This window comes from Oratosquilla oratoria, chromosome 5 (assembly GCF_046742065.1).
Source record: "Oratosquilla oratoria isolate Oo_2021 chromosome 5, ASM4674206v1, whole genome shotgun sequence".
Classification (NCBI taxonomy): domain Eukaryota; kingdom Metazoa; phylum Arthropoda; class Malacostraca; order Stomatopoda; family Squillidae; genus Oratosquilla; species Oratosquilla oratoria.
The window spans coordinates 73,330,572-73,338,071 of record NC_134781.1 but is presented as its reverse complement, the minus strand read 5'-3'; positions in this window follow the sequence as shown (position 1 = coordinate 73,338,071).

Below are 7,500 nucleotides of genomic sequence, written 5' to 3'. Positions count from 1 at the left end.
CAGTAGATCCAATGTTTTCCCATCCCTAAAAAAAAAAAAAAACATCCCTTCCCAAACTCTGGATTTCTATCTTCTATTTTTTGTCACTTTATCACTTAGCTAGCTCTACTTTTACACGAATGATTTTGCGTTTTAATTTCACTTTTGCCCTTAAAGTTACGTAAAATACTTCCTATGGTTTCAGACCCTTAAAACAGGTGACATGTTATCTAGATTTTACTGGGACAAAAGCTAGACAAAGAAAAATGTAGTACCCTAAAAGTAAATAGTGTGGTGCTCGTATGTGCCACAAAAAAATCTTTAAACAGTTTGAGTCTTAACAGGTCTAGCAATTTCATTGGTGTCCTTTGAATTCAAAGGCTGCAGGAAATGTGCAGAAGGTGGATTGCTTTGGTTGCAGCTACGTGCCTCCTGGCGTATACTCCTCAACTCTTTTATCCTCATCATTCAAAAGTCTTGATATCAGTCGGCCAAAGGAAGACATGAAGATAACGATGAGGGCCTCGACAAGGTCAAGCGAACAAACCTCTTTCTCTCTCTCTCTCTTTCTCCTATCTCTCTCCTTCTCTCTGTCTCTCTTTGTTTCTCTCCCTCCCTCTTTCTTTTTAAGATTGACTTTAATGAAACGTCTACAAGTCACAATGACGTCACATTATACGGAAGGTCTAGAAGCTAATAAACGGCCTCAAAGTCATCGGCGAGCGTCTTTTTGTTTAAATCTCTTCAATCTGAGGATCAACCCAATTCTTCTTCTCCTTCTTCTTCTCCTCCTCCTCCTTCTCCTTCTCCTTTTTCCTCCTCCTTCTCCTTCTCCTTCTCCTTCTCCTTCTCCTTCTCCTTCTCCTCCTCCTCCTCCCCCTTACTTCTGCCTCTTCTTCTTCTTCTTCCTCCTATCCTTAGTCTATTTTGTTTTCCCCCTCGTTGTTTTCTAACTCATCTTTCCTTTCTTCTGCTCTCTTTATCTCCTGTGCCTTTCCTTTCTTCTACTTTCTACTTCATCCTCTTTATTCTTCATTTGCCTAATGTATACCTTATGGTTTCTTGCAGTCTCCTTCATTCTTGTTCTTATGTTACATATCGTCTCCTAGCGATAAAGAAATCTTTTGTCATCCATCATGTCTCAAAAGTTGGAAGGCGTTGATTGAACTTATTTCAATCTATATTCTGGATCCCTATCGTTAACTCTACCTTCCCATTAGGATCCCTTTGATTCAGCCTAGTTCCCCGCGTTTTAGCTTCCAGCATAGGGCTCCCATATGCTCACCTTTTTTTTTATTTATTTTACTTTTTTTTTATATTTATTTACCTCTTTTTTTGCCATAGAGTTATTCATAAATCGGGTTATCCGAGCTGTGCTGCTCTCATTTGGAAAGGCAGCATTTATCACTAACGAGTCCGCGACACACACACACACACACACACACACACACACACACACACACACACACACACACACACACACACACACACACACACACACACACACACACACACACAAACACACGTCCGCGCTCTTTTGCATATTTCCATCTCTTTCTTCCGGATTGTCCAGTCTCATGGTTCCCACCAGCCTCTGTGCATCAGTTTCAGCTTCCACCTCCCTCCTCCTCCTCCTCCCACCCGTCCCCTCCCGCGTCGTCTCTCCAACTTTCCTTAAGCTGCGGCTTTGCCGATGTTTGCTTCGCATGGGTGGAGATCGCTCCTCCTCCTCCTCCTCCTCCACCACCACCACCACCACCACCACCACCACCACCACCACCACCACCACCACCACCACCACCACCACCACCACAGTCTCCACCACCGTCACCACCACTGCCACCAATATCAACTCCACCACTAACTGACACCATCAGAACCCCTATCATCACCACCACCAGCACTACAACTAACAACAACTAACAACACCAAAACTACTGACATCATCCCAACAACCAACATCATTCTTAACTCTGTTACTGCTAACACCATAAAGACTATCATCATTACAGTTAGCACCTCCAGTATTACAAATAACTCTACAATCATTAACACCTACATCCTCTCTATCTTCATCATCCCCACTCTCTTTCATCATTTCACCCTTGAGGCCACTATAGTTGTTATCAAAACCACTAGTAACTACCACCAAACTTACAAATACCGAGATTACCCACACCACAGGTACCCCCGACACCATAACTATAACTATTGCTACAACTACCAGCACCACCACCACTATCCCTCTCCACTGCAGCTACCAGTCAGGACTCGACTGGAAGCTGGCAAAGACGATGCCAACTATGTCAGCCTTGCCTGGTCTTCAGTGCATTTCTGCGCACGACCCGCCACGCGTCTCCACGTGGTCCTCTTCTAGCTGCCATCCCTCCCTCCGGCAAGAGGCGATATTGGGAAAAGATGGGACGGGAAAGAGAAGAGCGAAGAGGAAGAGAAGGAGGAAGAAGAGGAAGAGAAGGAGGAAGAAGAGGAAGAAGAGGAAGAGAAGGAGGAAGAAGAGGAGGAAAAGGAGGAGGAGGAGGAAAAGGAGGAGGAGAAGGAGAAAGGGGAGGAGGAAGAAGAGGAAAAAGAAGAGGAAATGGAGGAGGAGGAGGAGGAAGAGGGGAGGAGGAGGAAGAGGAGGAGGAAGAGCAGGAGGAAGAGCAGGAGGAAGAGGAGGAGGAAGAGCAGGAGGAAGAGGAGGAGGGAGAGGAGGAGGGAGAGGAGGAGGAAGAGGAGGAGGAAGAGGAGGAGGAAGAGGAGGAGGAAGAGGAGGAGGAAGAGGAGGAGGAAGAGGAGGAGGAAGAGGAGACGGAGGAAGAGGAGGAAGATAAAGAGAAAAAGCAGGAGGAAGAAGAGTTGAATGAGGAGGAGGAAGAATAGGAGAAGGACGATGAGGAAAGGGAGAATGAGAAGGAGGAAAAAGAAATGAAGAAGAGGCTATTAAAGGGGAGGTAGAAGGATGAGTAGAACGAGGATGAAGATGAGGTCGAAGAGATAAAGAGGAGGAAGGAAAAAATGATGGAAGGGGAAGAGGAGAGAATGAGGGAGGAGGAGGATGAGGATGAGGAGGATGAGGAGTAAGAGAAGAAAAAATGATAAGAGAAAGGGTGGAAGGAAGAGGAAGAAGAGCTGGAGAAAAGGGGTAAGAAAAGAGAGGGAAAGAAAAGAGAGGAGGGAAAGAAAAGAGAGGGAAAGAAAAGAGAGGAGGGAAAGAAAAGAGAGGAGGGAAAGAAAAGGGAGGAGGGAAAGAAAAGAGAGGAGGGAAAGAAAAGAGAGGAGGAAAAGAAAAGAGGCAAGGAACAGTGCAAGGGAGAATCTCAAATTCAGGGATAATGCAAACGAAATTGAATCCCAGAAAATGTAATAAGAGTAGATGGACAGAAAGCAGGAGGGAGGAGGGAGGAGGGGAGGAAGGGAGGAGGGGAGGAAGGGAGGAGGGGAGGAAGGGAGGAGGGGAGGAAGGGAGGAGGTGAGGAGGGGAGAAAGGGAGGAGGGGAGGAAGGGAGGAGGGGAGGAAGGTGGGTACGGAAAGAGGTTTAGGGACGGAAGAAGGGGGAGTAAATTTAGAAAGAAAGCGAGATGATGACGTGAGAAATACTGTAGATAGTTGGATGGATGGATGGATGGATGAGTGGATGGATGGATGGATGAGTGGATGGATGAATGGTTGAATGGATGGATGTATGGATGGAGAGGAGAGGAGAAATAGGAGATATATGGATGGATAGATGGATAAATAGAAAGAGAGATAGAAAGAGAGATAGAAAGAGAGAGAGAGAGAGAGAGAGAGAGAGAGAGAGAGAGAGAGAGAGAGAGAGAGAGAGAGAGAGAGAGAGAGAGAGAGGTTATAAATAGAGAGAGTTTTTCGAATACGGAAACGAGGATTAAATTTTAAATGATGGAAGGAAATAGATAAGAGGAAAGACTTAGGAGGAGAAAGGAAAAGCAGAGGAAAGGAGAAGAAGTCGAAGAAGGAGGAAGAGGAGGGGAAGGACAAAGAGCTGGAGAATAGTAGTAGAGGGAAGAAGAGAAATAGGAGAAAGAGAAAGAAGAGGAAAAAAGAGGAAGAAGAAGAGGAAAAAGGAGACGAGTAACAAAGGAGAAGAAAGAGGAGAAGGTCAAAGGAGGAGAACGAGAAAATGGAGAAAACGAAAGAAAAGAAGGAAGAGAAAAAGAAATGAGGGAGAGGAGGAAGAGAGGGCGGTGGTGTGGTAAGGAGGAAGAAGAAAAGGAAGATAAAGAGGAGGAGGGAAGGATGAAAAGAAAGCGCAGGAAATAAAAAGAGAAACTGGAGGAGGAATGGAGGAAGAGGTGTGGAAAGTTTTGGAAGGCGTGACGCATGACGAGTTCGGACGTGAAAGCCATACAGAATGGAGGAAAGAAGAAAAAAGAAAGTGTCTGAATGGAAGGAGACGGTAGTGGAAGGAAAGGAGAGGGCAGAGGGAGTGAAAAGGAAAGGTGAGTGGTTACTAGGTAAAAACAATAACAACAATAACAACAACAGTAGTAGTAATACTAATAGTAGTAGTACTAGTACTAATAATAATGATAGTGATAGTGATAGTATAGTGATAGTATACTGATAGTATACTGATAGTAAAAGTGATAGTAATAGTGATAGTAATAGTAATAGTGATAGTAATAGTGATATTAATAGTAATGAGTCATAGTAATAGTGATAGTAATAATAATAGTAATAGTAATAGTAATAGTGATAGTGATAGTGATAGTGATAGTGATAGTGATAGTGATAGTGATAGTGATAGTAATAGTGATAGTGATAGTGATAGTGATAGTGATAGTGATAGTGATAGTGATAGTGATAGTGATAGTGATAGTAATAGTAATAGTGATAGTAATAGTGATAGTGATAGTGATAGTGATAGTAATAGTGATAGTAATAGTGATAGTGATAGTGATAGTGATAGTGATAGTGATAGTAATAGTGATAGTAATAGTGATAGTAATAGTGATAGTGATAGTAATAGTGATAGTAATAGTGATAGTAATAGTGATAGTAATAGTGATAGTAATAGTGATAGTGATAGTGATAGTAATAGTGATAGTAATAGTGATAGTAATAGTGATAGTAATAGTGATAGTAATAGTGATAGTAATAGTGATAGTAATAGTGATAGTAATAGTGATAGTAATAGTGATAGTAATAGTGATAGTAATAGTGATAGTAATATTAATAATAATAATAATAATAATAATAATAATAATAATAATAATAATAACAATAATAATAACAATAATAATGATAATAATAATAATAATAACAATAATATTAATAATACCAATAACAATCATCATCACCATCACCATCATCATCATCATCAATTGGGGACGTACCCAAGGGAGCTTGTTTCTTCATTCACACGCCGGCTCCAATGTCTCCGATAAAGCTCCCACGCAGCCACCCTTCCCAACAGGAGAATAATGAAGAGAGTTGCTTCGAAAAAGCGAGAGAGGAGAGTTTAGAGTTTTGGAGATTAATTAGTGAATAGGGGGTTACTGCAATAGCTAAATCGTGAAGATTCTTTTAGACGAAACAAGAGATAGATGAGGGGGCAGGAAGTCATAAACAGAATATAAATGAATTAATAATAAATGAAAATACTATCAGAGTTGCTTCGAAAAAGCGAGAGAGGAGAGTTTTGGAGATTAATTAGTGAATAGGGGTTACTGTAATAGCTAAATCGTGAAGATTCTAGTAGACGAAACGAGAGATAGATGAGGGGGCAGGAAGTCATAAACAGAATATGAATGAATTAATAATGAATGAAAATGGTATCAGACGCTATTGTCAAGATAGAAGTAAGTGACCTCAATTTCTCACCACACTCCAGGTAGGACAGTTGCCCTTTCAGTTGCGGTGCCTCGCAAAGTTTCTCCATTGGGTTCGATCTCTGTATCTCTCCTCTCGTTTCTATTGCTTCTCTGATTGTAAGAGGCCGGTAGTTGTACGAATGGTAATCAGGTGAAATACATGCTGAGTCAACAAGTCAAGATTCGACGCCTACTGTTGTTATAAACAAAGATTGGAAGGCGTTTGGAAGGCGTCGTTCTGTCTATGTAAACACACCGACGGAGGTGACTGCTTTATAATCGCTGATGTAATCTAAAACGGTGTTAGCTGCAGACCACCTCCGTGAAGACATACCACTTGCGCAATGACGTCATGTTTTTGTTTCTATGCTTTTGCTTATGCAGCAATAATTCTGGAAGGACTGTAACAGCCTCTCGGATTGGAGGTAAATGGGTATGTAGAGTAATACTATTGGCTTTAAAAGGAAAAGACACGCCCTTAAGGTGTGTCACTTGTGTTGAAACGTAAAATACTATTGGACGAATAAAAAGTGACGTCTGAACGAAGGTGCTCTGAAGTATTGGAGAGAACCGGTGGGCACTCTCTGCGTGTAGTCCGTTAGTTTAACAAGCAAGAAATTCACCACCCTTTTATTAACCCAAAGGACGAGAGAACTAGGCATGGGGCCTAAGGAAATTGGAAACTAGTGAGACTAAAGGAAATACAAGGCATAGGGCCTACTGCATAAGAAGAACTTGAACATTTAGTGAAACTCACGTAACGAAGGCAAGGGGCCTCGAGACGAGTGGAATTACAAGTCAAATATAAGTGTAATGGTCGAGGACCGACAGTGGTGGTGACAGTGGTGACAAGGGTGGTGAAACTGATTCCATCCTTCCAACGGGTTTAAAATAATGGTGGTAGAAGCAAAAATTCATAGATTGACATACGTGGAAGCACTAATCAGAAAGGAAAAAGTTATGGGGTAACATTTGCCATATAGGACTTTGTTCTTGGGATGTCATGAGTGAGAGAGGAGGGTGAGGAGCTGGAAGATGAAATACTTGATGTAAGTGTCTTGACTGGTGCTTTGCGATCGAAATATCAAGTTATGATGAATGAAGGTTCTTCCTATGTTTTAAACATTTTCCCGAATGTTTCTGACCCCAAGAATGTGTGATCTAATTTGGAAAACATCAAATATCTCGTTCCTGAAGGAAAATCTTAAAGATGGCAAACTTCCAAGTGGTCAACTCTTCACAGCCTCACACATAATTCTTCCTCAAGTATCTCGAATCTAAAAGATGAAGAAGAATAATAAGAAGAAAAAACTCTTACTTTATTCTAATTGTACGTTTTTGTCCTTACTATCAGTCTAACATATATACTGTATACCTCTCTTGATTATCCACCTCCGCTGTGTTTTACGATTTGTGCCTCTAACCTGGCTTTTAATCAGACAAATTAAATCATCCAAGGAATACCACTTCAAGAAGGACTTCGTTCAAGACGAAGAAAATGGAAGGTCTAAGATGACCCCCAGAGTCGCTCGTAATACCTCAAGAATTTTCGATTTCGGCAGAAGAACGTTAAGATCTTCAGTTCCAAAACTGGAAATTCCCCGTACTCACCAAAGAGGTCCAAGGTTTACAAACTTACCGATTCTTCCCTCGTTCCTCGCGTTCAGTAACCGACAGCCAACTCACCTG